At 36.9% G+C, this 14624-nt stretch overlaps 1 protein-coding gene across 1 annotated transcript in view; it reads right to left on the reverse strand.

Moving 5' to 3' along the window:
• The window catches only part of CLIC2 (chloride intracellular channel 2), a 36713-nt gene that overhangs the window by 16510 nt on the left and 5579 nt on the right, over window positions 1-14624 (reverse strand). The gene's annotated exons all lie outside the window — the stretch shown is intronic.

Here is a 14624-nt window from a genome sequence, read left to right on the forward strand (position 1 = left end):
ACAATAAATGTTTTTTGGTATATAACTTGTTCTACCTCTGAGATTATATTTTTAGAGTTAATCTTTAAAATAAGAATGCAGAATAAAAAGTATATGCATTTTACATTTTGATAGGCCCTGCCAAATTTCCTTCCTGAAAGGTATTTTCCATATGTTCATTGGCTGTTTGATTTCCTTATTTTATGAAGTGTTTGTTCATGAAAATTTTACATTTTTCTGTTAATTGGATGACTTTTCCCTTATTGATTTAGAAAATTTATTTGTATACTAAAGATAATAAGTCTTTTTGATGTATGTTACATGTAATTTTAAAAAGCATATCTCATGTAAATTTAAGTTTTACATAAAATATATTATTCCTTTCTTCAGTGCAGTCTGGTTTTCTGATATTTTCTTTCTTTTCTTTCTTTCTTTCTTTCTTTGTTTTTTTAATGTTATTTAATTTTTCTTTCTTTCTTTCTTTCTTTCTTTATTTATTTTTAAATACATTTGTCTCTACCTCCCCCCCACCACTTTCCCTTGCCCCCTCCCTCCTTCCCTCCCTCAGCTCTTCCCCTTTGGTTTTGTCCATGAGTCCTTGCTATATGTTCCTTGACTTTCCCCTTCCCTTCCCTTTCCCTGCCCCGCCCCCCGCTCCTTCCCTCTTCTCTCTGTTGATTTCTTTTCCTTTCTGTGTTGCTGGTCATATTTTCCTTGCATCTTTGCATTGTTGGTTAGGTTCCGCTTAAGGGTGAGATCATATGGTATTTGTCTTTCTCCCCCTGGCTTATTTCACTTAGCATAATGCTCTCCAGTTCCATCCACGCTGTCGCAAAGTTTAGTAGTTCTTTTTTTCTCTCTGCTGCGTAGTATTCCATTGTGTATATGTACCATGACTTTTTGATCCAATCATCTATTGATGGACACTTAGGTTGCTTCCAACACTTGACTATTGTAAATTGTGCTGCTATGAACATTGGGGTGCATAGGTTCTTTTGTATTGGCATTTTGGTGTTCTTAGGGTATAGTCCCACCAGGGGAATCACTGGATCAAAAGGCAGTTCCCTTTTCAGCTTTTTGAGGAAACTCCACACCGCTTTCCACAGTGGCTGCACCAGTCTGCATTCCCACCAACAGTGTTACAAGGGTTCCCTTTTCTCCACAGCCTCGCCAGCACCTGTTGTTTGTGGATCTGTTTATGATGGCCATTCGGACCGGTGTGAGGTGGTACCTCATGGTGGTTTTGATCTGCATTTCTCTGATGGCTAGTGATGCTGAGCATCCTTTCAAATGCCTCTGGGCCCTCTGTATCTCCTCCTTGAAAAAGCATCTGCCCAGGTCCTTTGCCCATGTTTTGATTGGATCGTTTGTCTTCTTGGAGTGGAGTCAAGTGAGTTCTTTATATATCTTGGAGATCAAACCTCTATCTGATGTATCATTAGCGAATATATTTTCCCATATGGTTGGCTCCCTTTTCATTTTGCTGATGTTTTCTTTAGCCGTGCAGAAGCTTCTTATTTTGATGAGGTCCCACTTGTTTATTCTTTCCTTTATGTCCCTTGCTTTAGGAGACATATCAGTGAAGAAACTGCTGCGTGGGATATCTGAGAGTTTCCTGCCAATGTTCTCCTCTAGGACTTTGCTGGTGTTGTGACTTATATTTAAGTCTTTTATCCATCTCGAGTTTATTTTTGTATATGGTGTCAGCTGATGATCCAATTTCAATTTTTTGCATGTAGCTATCCTGCTCTCCCAACACCAGTTGTTGAAGAGGCTATTATGGCTCCATTTTATGCTTCTGCCCCCTTTGTCAAATATTAGATGCCCATAGAGACCTGGGCTTCTTTCTGGGCTTTCTATTCTGTTCCACTGGTCTATGGGTCTGTTCTTGTGCCAGTACCAAATTGTTTTGAGTATGGTGGCTTTGTAGTAGAGTTTGATGTCTGGTATTGTGATCCCTCCTACTTAATGTTTCTTTCTCAACATTGCTGCGGCTATTCGGGGTCGTTTATGGTTCCATATAAATTTTTGAAATGTCTGTTCTATTTCTGTGAAATACGTCATTGGTATCTTAATAAGGATTGCGTTGAATCTATAAATTGTTTTGGGTAGTATGGATATTTTGATGATATTAATTCTTCCAATCCATGAGCACGGTATATGCTTCCATTGATTTGTGTCTTCCTTAATTTCTTTTTTCAATGTTATATAGTTTTCGGCATACAGGTCTTTTACGTCTTTGGTTAAATTTATGCCTAGGTACTTCATTTTTCTTCTTGCTATATTGAATGGTATTTTTTTTTCTGATTTCTTCTTCTTCTATTGCATTGCTGGTGTACAAAAATGCCTTTGATTTCTGAATGTTGACTTTGTATCCTGCTGTTTTGCCAAATTCACTTATTAGGTTGAGTATCTTTTTGGTAGAGTCTACAGGGTTCTCTATGTACACTATCATGTCATTTGCAAACAATGATAGCTTTACTTCCTCCTTTCCTATTTGGATGCCTTTTATTTCTTTTTCTTGTCTGACCGCTGTGGCTAGGACTTCCAATACAATGTTGAAAAGAAGTGGTGAAAACAGACAGCCTTATCGTGTTCCCGATCTTAGTGGGAAAGCTTTCAGTTTTTGCCCGCTGAGTATGATATTGGCTGTAGGTTTTTCATATATGGCCTTTATTACGTTGAGGAATGCCACATTTATTCCCATTTTGCTAAGTGTTTTGATCAAAAATGGGTGCTGTCCCTTATCAAATGCTTTTTCTGCATCTATCGAGATGATCATGTGGTTTTTGTCTTTTCTTTTATTTATGTGATGTATCACATTTACTGATTTGTGTATATTGAACCATCCCTGCATGCCTGGGATGAATCCCACTTGATCGTGGTGGTAATCTTTTTCATGTATTGCTGGATGCGGTTTGCCAATATTTTGTTGAGGATTTTAGCATCTATGTTCACCAGTGCAATTCACCTGTAGTTTTCTTTCTTTGTAGGGTCATTATCTGGTTTTGGGATCAGGGTGATGCTGGCCTCATAGAAGGAGTCTGGCAGTCTTCCCTCCTCTTGGAATTTTTGGAATAGTCTGAGAAGGACAGGGGTTAGCTCTTCCTTCAATGTTTTGTAAAATTCTCCTGGGAAACCGTCTGGCCCTGGGCTTTTGTGTGCTGGGAGTTTCTTGATGACTGCTTCAATTTCCCCAGCTGTTATCGGTCTGTTCAAGCTTTCTGTTTCTTCCTCTTCAGTGTTGGAAGATTATACTTTTCTAAAAATTTGTCCATTTCATCAAGATTTTCAAATTTCTTGGCATATAACTGTTCATAATAGTTTCTGACGATCCTTTGTATTTCTGCGGTATCCGTTGTTATTTCTCCTCTTTCGTTTCTGATATTATTAATTTGGGTCCTCTCCCTTTTTTTCTTGATGAGTCTGCTCAAAGGCTTGTCAATTTTATTAATCTTTTCAAAGAACCAGCTTCTGGATTGGTTGATCCTCTGAATTGTTCTTTTTGTCTCTATGTCATTCAGTTCTGCTCTAATCTTGACTATTTCCTTCCTTCTACTTGCTCTGGGATTTATTTGTTGTTGTTTCTCCAGTTCTTGAAGTTGTAGTGTTAGGTCTTTTATTTGAACTGTTTCTATATTTTTTAGATAGGCCTGTATTGCTATGAACTTCCCTCTCAGGACCGCCTTTGCTGTGTCCCATAGGTTTTGGACTGGTGTCTGTTCATTTTCATTTGTTTCCAGAAATTTTTTGATTTCTTCTCTTATCTCATTATTGACCCATTCATTGTTTAATAGTGTACTGTTCAGTCTCCATGAGTTTGCAAGTTTTTGAAGTTTCTCTTTGAGGTTGATTTCGAATTTCAAGGCCTTGTGGTCTGAGAGAAAGTTTGGTATTATTTCAATTTTCCTGAATTTGCTGAGGCTTGCTTTGTGTCCTATCATGTGGTCTTCTTTGAAAAACTGCCATGAGCAGTTGAAAAGAATGTGTATTTTTCTTCTTTGGGATGTAAGGTTCTATATATGTCAGTTAAGTCTCTTTGATTCAGTGTGTTATTCAGCGCCATGATATGTTTATTGATGTTTTGTTTGGAAGATCTGTCCATTTTTGACAGTGGGGTGTTGAAATCCCCTACTATCAGTGTGTTGCTGTCTATATCTTTTTTGAAGTCATCCAACAATTTCCTTATAAACTTGGGGTCTCCTATATTGGGAGCATATAAGTTTACAATGTTGATGTCTTCTTGATAGATTCTTCCTTTAAGTATTATAAAGTGCCCCTCTGGGTCTCTCTTTATGGCCTTTTTTTTGAAATCTACTTTGTCTGATACAAGTATGGCAACCCCGGCCTTTTTCTCATGCCCATTTGCTTGGAATATTTTTTCCCATCCCTTTACTTTCAATCTGTGTAGGTTGGTTTTTCTGATATTCTTACACAATCATTATGTATCTATCAAGATTACAGAAAATTTATTTGTGTTTTCTATGAAGATCATCTCTCGTGTTTTTTTTCTAGTACCTTTAGGTTTTAATTTTAGCATATGTTTCATCTATTTGGAATATATTTTGGTGTAAGAAGTGTATCAAGACTCCAGCTTTAATATTTTTAATTTTTTTTACACTTAGTTAATAGTCATCTTAACATCATTCATTAAAAACCCACCCTTCTCCCACTAATTAAAACAACACAACACACTTTTTGGCTTTGAAATTTTATATATACTTGAATTTATCTGTGGGCTGTCTATTCTTCATTCATTCATTTACTCTCCCAATAAATATTCACTGAACAAATAATTATGTGTTTAGCATAGACCAGAAATTATATATATAAAAAGCAGACATTAAAATAAAAATAGTACCCCATATTAATGCTCAGTTTTAAACTGAGATAAATCTTTTGAAGGAAGGATGTGCATGTTATGAGAATGTATAACAGAGAAATATAGTGTATATAGGATCTGTCAGGGAGGCCTCTCCTGAGAAAGTGGCACTTTGAGTTCAAATTATAGGTAAGTATTAAGTAGGTGAGTGGTCATGAAGAGTGTGTTCTAAAAGAGGGATTCGTATATCCAAAGGTCTTGCAACAGGTTTGAGCAGGTATATTTAAGGAACTGAAAGAAGGTCAATGTGGCTGGGATTCAAAAAGAAAAGGAGAGAAGAGAAAAATTTAATAAAGTAGGCTACATCAAAGCAAACACTTCTGTTTTCAAAAGAAATGTTAAGAAAATGAAAAACTTGCACTGTAAATATACAAAAGTATATGAGTAAAGAACTTTAATAACTCAATAACAGGCTACTGAATTAAAAATGAACAAGAGATTTAAACACTTTACAAAACATTTACAGATGGTAAATAAGGACATGAAAAGATGCTCAACATCATTAGTCATCAGGAAAATGCAAATTAAATACACAGTGATTTAACATTATACACACATTAGAATAGCTGAAATTAAAAAGAATGATCATACCAAGTACTGGCAGGAATGTGGAGCAACTGAAACTGACACCATGTTGTTGGGAGTGGAAACTAGTGCAACTGCTTTATAAAGAGCTTATCAAAGTTAAAAATGTTATCTACCATATGAGCCAGCAATTCTAATCCTAGGTACTTATCCAAAAGAAATGAAAGCATATGGCTATAAAAAGATTTGTCCATGAATATTCATAGCAAATTTATTCACATTAGCCAAAAACTGGAAACTACTCAAATATCCTTCAGTGGGTTAATGGATAAACAAATATGGTACATCCATATAAGGAAATACTTCAGCAGTAAAACAAATGAGCTATTGATATAAATAATCTGGGGAAATCTCAAAATAATTATGCTGGGTAAAAGAAGCCAGACAACAAAAGAGTATATACTGCATAATTCAATCTATAGAAAATTTTAGAAAATGCAAACCAATCTATCCTGACAGAAAGCAGATTAGTGATTGCCTAGCAGGGATATAGTGGGATAGGGTGAGGAAAATTGACTGTGTTAATTAACTGCAAAATGAAATAAGGGAACCTTATGAGGTGATAGAAATATTCTATATTTTGATTGGGGTGGTGGGTATACATTTGTTAAAAGTCATTTGATGCACTTAAAATTGGTGAATCTTATTTAATGCAAATTATGCCTCAATAAAATATATTTAAATAGAAATCTTCAAAAAGCAGAACCAAAAACACCTCAAATAAATAATTATGAAGGGATTGTAGGCATTGCAAAGACAAAGGAAAGGGTATGAACATGGAAGGGGGTGCCTGGGAAATGGTAAAGAACTGAGATCATCAGAAGAGAGGAGGTTATGGATCTGAGAGGGTAGAATATTGAAAGAGTCATTTGTGTAGATATTAAAATCACCGAGAACTAAGATAGGAATAGTGTTAGAGAGAATGAGAGTGATCCAAGAGCTAAAATCCTCAAAAAATAAGGTAGAGTAACCAGAGGTTTGGAGGACTACTATAACAAGAAGGCGTAGTGGGTGGTTAAGTCTGATTTTATGAAACATAAACGAGGTATTTCTCTGGATGTCAGAATGGTCTGACAACAGGAATGAAAAGCAAGGATATCTAAAGAACACTTAGGCCATGTCCAGGTGCAGTGGTAAGAGGAATGAGGAAGAACAGGCAGCCACTTTTTTTTTCATTTTTTTAATTGTTCAAGTACAGTAGTCTCCATTTTCCCAGCACCACTTTTCCCTGCCCTACCCACCCCCACTCCCCACCCTCAATCCTTCCACACTTTGGCTTTGGCAATGGGTCCTCTAAACATATTCCTTCATGATCCTTTTCTTTCCCCTGTTATCCCCCTCCCACTTCCCCTCAAATTACTGTCAGTTTGTTCTTTATTTCAATGGCACTGGTTATATTTTGTTTGTTTTGTTGATTAGGTCCTACGTATAGGTGAGATCATACTGTATTTGTCTTTCACCTGCTAGCATATTTCACTTAGAATAATGCTTTCCAGTTCCATGCATGCTGTTCTGAAGGGTAGGAGCTCTTTCTTTCTGCAACATAGTATTCCATTGTGTGAATGTACCATAGTTTTTGCATACACTCATTTACTGATGGGCACTTAGGTTGCTTCCAGCACTTGGCTATTGTAAATTGTGCTGCTATGAACATTGGGGTGCATAGGTTCTTTTGAATTGGTGTTTTGGGATTCTTAGGGTATAATCCCAGCAGTGGAATCACTGGGTCAAAAGACCGTTCCATTTTTAGATTTTTGAGGAAATTCCAAATTGTTTTCCACAGTGGATGCACCAGTCTGCATTCCCACCAACAGTGTACTAGGGTTCCGTTTTCTCTACAACCTCACCAGCACTAGTTTGTTGATTTGTTTATGATGGCCAATCTGACCAATGTGAAGTGGTATCATTGTGGTTTTAATTTGCATTTCTCTGATAGCTAGTGATACTGAGCGTCCTTTCATATGTCTCTGAGTGCTGTGTATGTCCTCCTTGGAGAAGTGTCTGTTCAAGTCCTGGGTCTCTTTTTTAATTGGATTTTGTGTCTTCCTGGAGTGGAGTCATGTGAGTTCTTTATATATTGTGGAGAGCAAAGCCTTGTCTGAGGTATCATTGGCAAATACATTTTCCCATACAGTTGGTTACCTTTTCATTTCGCTGATGTTTTCGTCAGCTGCACAGAATCTTCTTATTTTAATGAAGTCCCATTTGTTTATTCTTTCCTTTATGTCCTTTGCTCTAGGGGATATATCAGTGAAAATATTGCCGTGTGGAATATCTGAGATTTTCCTGCCTATGTTCTCCTCTAGGATGTTTATGGTGTTACAACTTATATTTAAGTCTTCTATCCATTTGGAGTTTATTTTTGTGTAAGGTGTAAGTTGGTGGTCAAGTCTAATTTTTTTGCATGTAGCTGTCCAGTTCTCCCAACACCATTTGTTGAAGAGGCTATTTGTACTCCATTTCATGTTTCTGTCCCCTTTGTTAAATATAAAAGACTTGGCTTTTTTTTCTGGTCTCTTTAATCTGTTACAATGATTTATGTATTTTTTCTTATGCCACCACCCGACCTTTTTGATTACAGTGGCCTTGTAATATACTTTGATGTCAGGTATTGTGATCCCTCCTACTTTGTACTTCTTTCTCAATATTTCTGTAGCTATTTGGGTTTGTTTACATTTCCATATAAATTTGTGAAATGTTTGTTCTATATCTGCGAAATATGTCATTGGTATTTTAATAGGCATTGTGTTGAATCTATAAATTGCTTTGGGTAGTCTGGACATTTTGATGATATTAATTCTTCCAATCCATGAACATGGTATATGCTTCCATTTATTTCTGTCTTCCTTAATTTCTTTCTTCAGTGTTTCGTAGTTTTCTGAGTATAGATCTTTTACCTCTATAGTTAGGTTTATGCCTAGATACTTTATTTTTCTTGTTGCTATATCAAATGGGGTTTTTCCCCTGATTTCTGATTCTGATATATCATTGTTGGTGTATAAAAATTCCTTCGATTTTGAATATTGACTTTGAATCCCGCTGTTTTGCCAAATTCACTTATTAGATTGGGTAGTTTTTTGGTTGAGTCTATAGGGTTCTCTATGTACACTATCATGTCATCTGAAAACAGTGACAGTTTTACTTCTTCCTTTCCAATTTTGATGCCTTTTATTTCTTTTCTTTTCTCATTGCTGTGGCTAGGACTTCCAATTCTATCTTGAATACATGTGGGGAAAGCAGACATCCTTGTCTTGTTCCTGAACTAAGTGGGAAAGCTTTTAGTTTTTGCCCATTGAATATGATATTAGCTGTAAGTTTCTTGTATGTGGCCTCTATTATGTTGAGGTATGCTCACTCAGCTCCCATTTTGCTGAGTGTTTTTGACATAAATGGGTGCTGTTCCTCATCAAATGCTTTTTTCCGTATCTATTGATAAGATCATGTGATTTTTGTCTTTACTTGTGTTGATGTGAAGTATTATGTTTATTGATTTGTAAATGTTGTTCCATACTAGTACCCCTGGGGTGAATCCCACTTGATAGTGGTGGATGATTTTTTCAATGTATTGTTGGATGTGGTTTGCCAGTATTTTGTTAGGGATTTTAGCATCTATGTTCATCAGCAATATTGGCCTGTAGTTTTCTTTCTTTGTTGTGTCTTTGTCTGGCTTTGGGATTTGGATGATGCTGGCCTCATAAAAAGAGTTTGGGAGTCTTCTCTCTTCTTGGATTTTGTGGAGTAGTTTGAGAAGGATAGAGGTTAACTCTTCCTTAAATGTTTTGTAAAATTCTCCTGTGAAACCGTCTGGTCTAGGGCTTTTGTGTACTGGGACTTTTTGATTACTGCTTCAATTTCACCAGCTATGTTGGTATATTCAGGCTTTCTGCTTCTTCTTCATCCAGTTTTGGAAGACTATATTTTTCTAGAAATTTGTCCATTTCACCCAGGTCTTCAAATTTTGGGGCCCATAGTTGTTCCTAGTAATTTCTTACAATCCTTTGTACTTCTGTAGTTTCATTTATAATCTCTCCTCTTTCATTTCTGATTTTATTTCTTTGGGCCTTCTCTTTTTTTCTTGATGAGTCTGCTTAAAGGATTATCAATTTTGTTTATCTATTCAAAGAACCAGCTCTTGGGGTTTTTTCATCCTTTTATATGTTCTTTTAGTCTTGAATTCATTTAATTCTACTCTGGTCTTGATTATTTCCTTCCTCATACTTGCTCTGGACTTTCTTTGTTGTTATTCCTCCAGTTCTTATAGATGTAGGGCTAGGTTCTTTATTTGAAATGTTTCTATATTTTTTAGGTAGATATGTGTTGTTATAAACTTCCCTCTCAGGACTGCCTTTGCAGTGTCCCATAGGTTTTGGGCTGATATGTGTTCATTTTCATGTTTCCAGAAACTTTCTGATTTCTTCCTTGATCTCAGTTTTAACCCATTCATTATTTATTAGCATGGCATTCAACTTCCATGAATTTGAATGTTTTTTAGTTTTACCCTTGAGATTGGTTTCTAGATTCAGGCCCTTGTGGTCTGAGAAAATGCTTGTTATGATTTAAATTTTCTTGAATTTGTTGAGGCTTGTTTTGTGTCCTATCATGTTGTCTATCTTTGAAAATGTTCCATGTGCATTTGAAAAGAATGTGTATTTTGATTCTTTGGGATGAAATATCATATATATATATATATATATACATATATATACACATATATATATACACATATATATACATAGACACACACACACACACACACACACATACTTATATATGTTAAGTCTATTTGATCTAATGTGTTGTCCAGTTTACAATATCCTTGTTATTGTTTTGGGTGGTCTATTCATTTTTGACAGTGGGGTATTAAAATCCCCTAATATAAGTGTGTTGTTGTCTATATCTTTCTTGAAGTCCTCTAAGATTTTCCTTATATATTTGGGTGCTCCTATGGTGGGTGCATATAGATTTACAATGTCTATGTCTTCTTGATGGAATCTTCCTTTGAGTAGTATAAAGTGTCCTTCTGTGTCTCTTTTTATGGCCTTTGTTTTGAAATATCTTTTGTCTGATATAAGTATTGCTACCCTAGCTTTTTTTTCCCCCTGTCCATTTGCTTGGAATATTTTTTTCCAATCCTTTACTTTTAGTCTGTGTAGGTATTTTCTTCTGAGGTGGGTATCTTGTAGGCAGCATATGTGCGGGTCATGTTTTCTTATCCATTCAGCTACCCTATGTATTTTGATTGGAGCATTTAGTTTACATTTAAGGTTATTATTTTAGGTACTTATTCATTTTTCCTTTTACCCATGTTCCTCTCTCTCTCTCATTCTTTTTCTTTATCTTCTTAAAGCAGTCTCTTTAGCATGTCTTGCACTGCTGGTTTGGTATATTCTTTTTGTCTTTTGCTGGGAAACTCCTTATTTCACCTTCCATTTTAATTGAGAGCCTTACTGGATAGAGTAGTGTGGTTGCAGTTCTTTGCTTTTCATTTCTTGGAATATTTCTTGCCATTCTTTTCTGTCTTGTGTTTCTGTTGAGAAATCAGCCACTAGCTATATTGGGGCTCCTTTGTGTGTTACTTCCTGTTTCTCCCTTGCTGCTTTTAAGATTCTCTGTTTTTCTTTGATATTTGCCATTTTAATGATGATGTGTGTTAGAGTGGGCCGCTTTGGGTTCCTCTTAGTTGGGACCCTCTATGTTTCCTGGACTTTGTGACCTTTTCTCTCCTCCAATTAGGGAAGTTTTCCATCATTACTTTTTCAAATAGGTTTTCTATCCCTTCCTCCTCTTCTACCCCTTCTGGCATTCCTATTATACAGTATTATTATCTTTCACTTTGTCCTGCACATCCCTTAAGCCCTGCTTGTTCTTTTTGAATCTTTTTTTCATTTTCTTGCTCTTTCTGGGAGCTTTTTTCTACCTTGTCCTCCAGCTCACTGATTCGATCTTCTGCTTCATTTAGCCTACTTTTGAGTCTTTCTACAGTGTTCTTCAATCCAGAAATTGTATTCTTCATTTCCTCTTGTCTCTTATTGATAGTTTCTATGTCCTTTCTCATGCTGACATAGTTTGCAGAAAGTTCCTCATAGTTTCCCTGTAGTTTTCTGTAATTCTGTCTGAGCTCACTGCGCTCATTGAGCTTCCTTAGAACCATTGTTTGTAACTCAATATCTGATAGTTTATTTGCCTCTATTTTATTTAGTACTCTTTCTGAGGATTCCTCCTTTCCTTTTCATTGGAGGTTGTTTCTTTGTCTTCCCATTATTTGTCAGACTCTTCTTTTTTGCTTTTGCTTATTTTTTTAAAGATTTTATTTATTTATTTTTAGAGAAAGGGGAAAGGAAGGAGAAAGAGAGGTAGAGAAACATCAATGTGTGATTGCCTGTCATACACACCCTACTAGGGACCTGGCCTGCAACCCAGTCATGTGCCCTGACTGGGAATTGAACCAGTTACCATTTGGTTCACAGGCTGCCACTCAATTCACTGAGCCATACCAGCAAGGGCTGCTTCTACTTCTTTAGGTGATCTGTTTTGACTCCCTGTCTTTTGGTGTAAACTTCTATGGTAGTAGACTTGTGAGATTCAGTGGTGTAGTCTCCTTGATCTGCTGAATTTGATGCTCTTGTGATGCCTTTTATACTGCTTATTTTGGCTCTCTGGGAGTAATTGGGCTTTGATTGTTGTTTGGTCATTCTTTGGTGGGTTCTTCCCTCCAGCTGGTTGTCTGAGGATAACTCTGTGCATCACATCTTGCATGTTGTTGTGCAGGTAGTGCCAGAACAAAACCGCAAAGCCTGGGAAACAAACCTGCATCCACAAAAATAACTCCCCCAATAATCCCCTTATCAACAGCAAATGAGCCAGTATTAATAAGACTGTAAAGAGACTAAAACTATTATTAGAAAGGAGAGAAATAGGCTATAGTATAAAATCTAGTGACTTAATATGCACAAAATTGATGGACAAGAAATGAATGTTAAAAAGCTATGTAGTAAAGAAAATATCACAAGTCATGGAGAAGAACACAGTGGATTTCATCTCAGTAGCCTCTGGTATTTACCACTGTGTTTTCTTTCTGGATCTGCCTCTGGTCATGTCAGATGTTGACCTCCTCTGACCTTAAGCAGTCTGTTTGAGATTTCCAGAGATCTACCATCTGTTGCTGATTCCTTCAATTGCTAGTCACTCTGCACCCAGCCGTCAGGCTTAAGCACCATAGGGAGGGGCCAAACCCCTCCTGGCGTCAGGGCTATTGTTTCCTCTCAGGCTACTTCTGCTCAGGGGAGTGGTCTGCCTGAGCAAGATGGCTGCTCCCTTAAGGAGGATGACCTAGCACCAAGATCCTGGCAGCTACTCTCTCAGTTCTCTCCCAAAAGCCTCCATCCCCAGTCTCTCCTCAAGCATCTCTAGTCCACTTTCTCCACACTTTGCCAGGGATCTACTGTATGTGGCTGTCACTCTGCACTCAGAAGTCATGCTTAAGCACCGCAGGGCCAGGGCAGAGTCCCTCCTGGGGGTGGGGTGGCTGCCACTTCTTGAGATGTTTATAGCTGATGTAGTGCCATCATGGGAGATTGAAGTTTTAGGCATCTCATTCTAAACATGTCTCACATTAAATTTCTTCTTTGTTCTTTACACACTGACCTACATTTTCTTTAGGGCTTTCAAGCCTGTTAAAGTCACTATCATCTGGTATGGACTGAATTTTGTTCCCTCCCCAATTCATATGTTGAAACTTTAACATCCAAGATAATTGTATTTGGGGGTGAGGTCTTTGGGAACTAGTTAGGTTTATATGCGGTCATGAGGATGGGGTTCTTATGATGGGATCATGCTTGAATTAGCAGAGACCAAAACTCTTTCTCTTTCTCCCTCTCTCTCTCCCTCTTTCTCCCTCTCTCTTCCTCTATCTCTCTCTCTCTCCCTCCTTCTCTCCTTCTCTCTCTATCATTCAAGGATACAGCCAGAAGTCAGGCACCTGTAAGGCAGGAAAAGAGTTCTCACCAGAAACTGACTATGCTGGCACCTTGATCTTGGACATCCAGCCTCTATAACTGCGAGGAACAAATTTTTGCTGTTATAGCCACATAGTCAATTATGTTTTGTTATGGCAGCCTGAGCAGACAGGACACCATCCACCCAGCTGGCCAAACTAGAAACTAGGAAATAATCCTTTTGCTTCACTCTGAATATTGAATCCAACTACTAATTCTTGTCAGTTATACCAGTAAATATCTCCAAATAAGTTCAGGTTTCTCATTTGCCATGGTTATTACATCATTCAATCATTTATTCATTCATTCAATGTTGATTTGATGCTTACTATCTGTCCAACACTGTTAGGTGCTAGCTTTCCAAGTCCAAGCCATTAGCGTCCCTCGTCCCTTGAATCTATTTTTCAACCTTTGCCTCAGTCTGTAGAAGAAAATAAAAGGTACTTCATCTTACATCTGCTCTGACCTGTCATTTCTACTAGTAATGTTAAGGTCCAAACACCCATGGGCATAATTCTAATTTTTAGGTAAATTTTCTTTCTCTGGCAGTGGGTACAACAGATAAAATCATGCTTATTACTGCTCTTTTGTGATGTAATGGAGTGAAGAGGTATGTGAAGTGGCAACCAACCTCAGCAGCTGCATTTCTTTTGTAACAAGTCAGACTAAGGATGCAATGAGAACTGGAGTTAGTGAGTGGAAAGAAACATGATTAGGCTGGGGGGCAGGAAGAAAAACAGACTCTGAGAATAGATACAGCAGGAAGGGTGGAACATCTTTGGAAAAAAGAAAGGCAAAACAGTGAGATATGGAGGTAATGAAGTAAAGTTTTACAGGAAAATTGTAGTTTTTTTTTCTGTTTATAATATACTAATTTAAAGTTCCATTGCTTAAAATTTTAGGATGTGAATTTCCCAACCTCATTGATGAATTATCTCCCTCATAAGTGTTTTTAGCAGGCAATAACAGGATGTGGTCATTCAGCAAAACAACTTATTTATCTTTGTGTTTGTGATCTAAGTTTCTAAACATAAGAAATAATAATAGCCACAATATTTGACAGTTATTAAGTGTTAACTATGTTAACCATTTCTGTATTTTACATATTTTTTTTGTTTAATCTTCATATTAAAATGATCTTGTGAGGTAGGTTTTGTTATTATTTGTGCTTTGCAGATAAGGAA

This window comes from Pteronotus mesoamericanus, unplaced genomic scaffold, assembly GCF_021234165.1.
Source record: "Pteronotus mesoamericanus isolate MK-2021 breed Mesoamerican mustached bat unplaced genomic scaffold, CSHL_Meso_final contig_226, whole genome shotgun sequence".
In the NCBI taxonomy this organism is placed as follows: domain Eukaryota; kingdom Metazoa; phylum Chordata; class Mammalia; order Chiroptera; family Mormoopidae; genus Pteronotus; species Pteronotus mesoamericanus.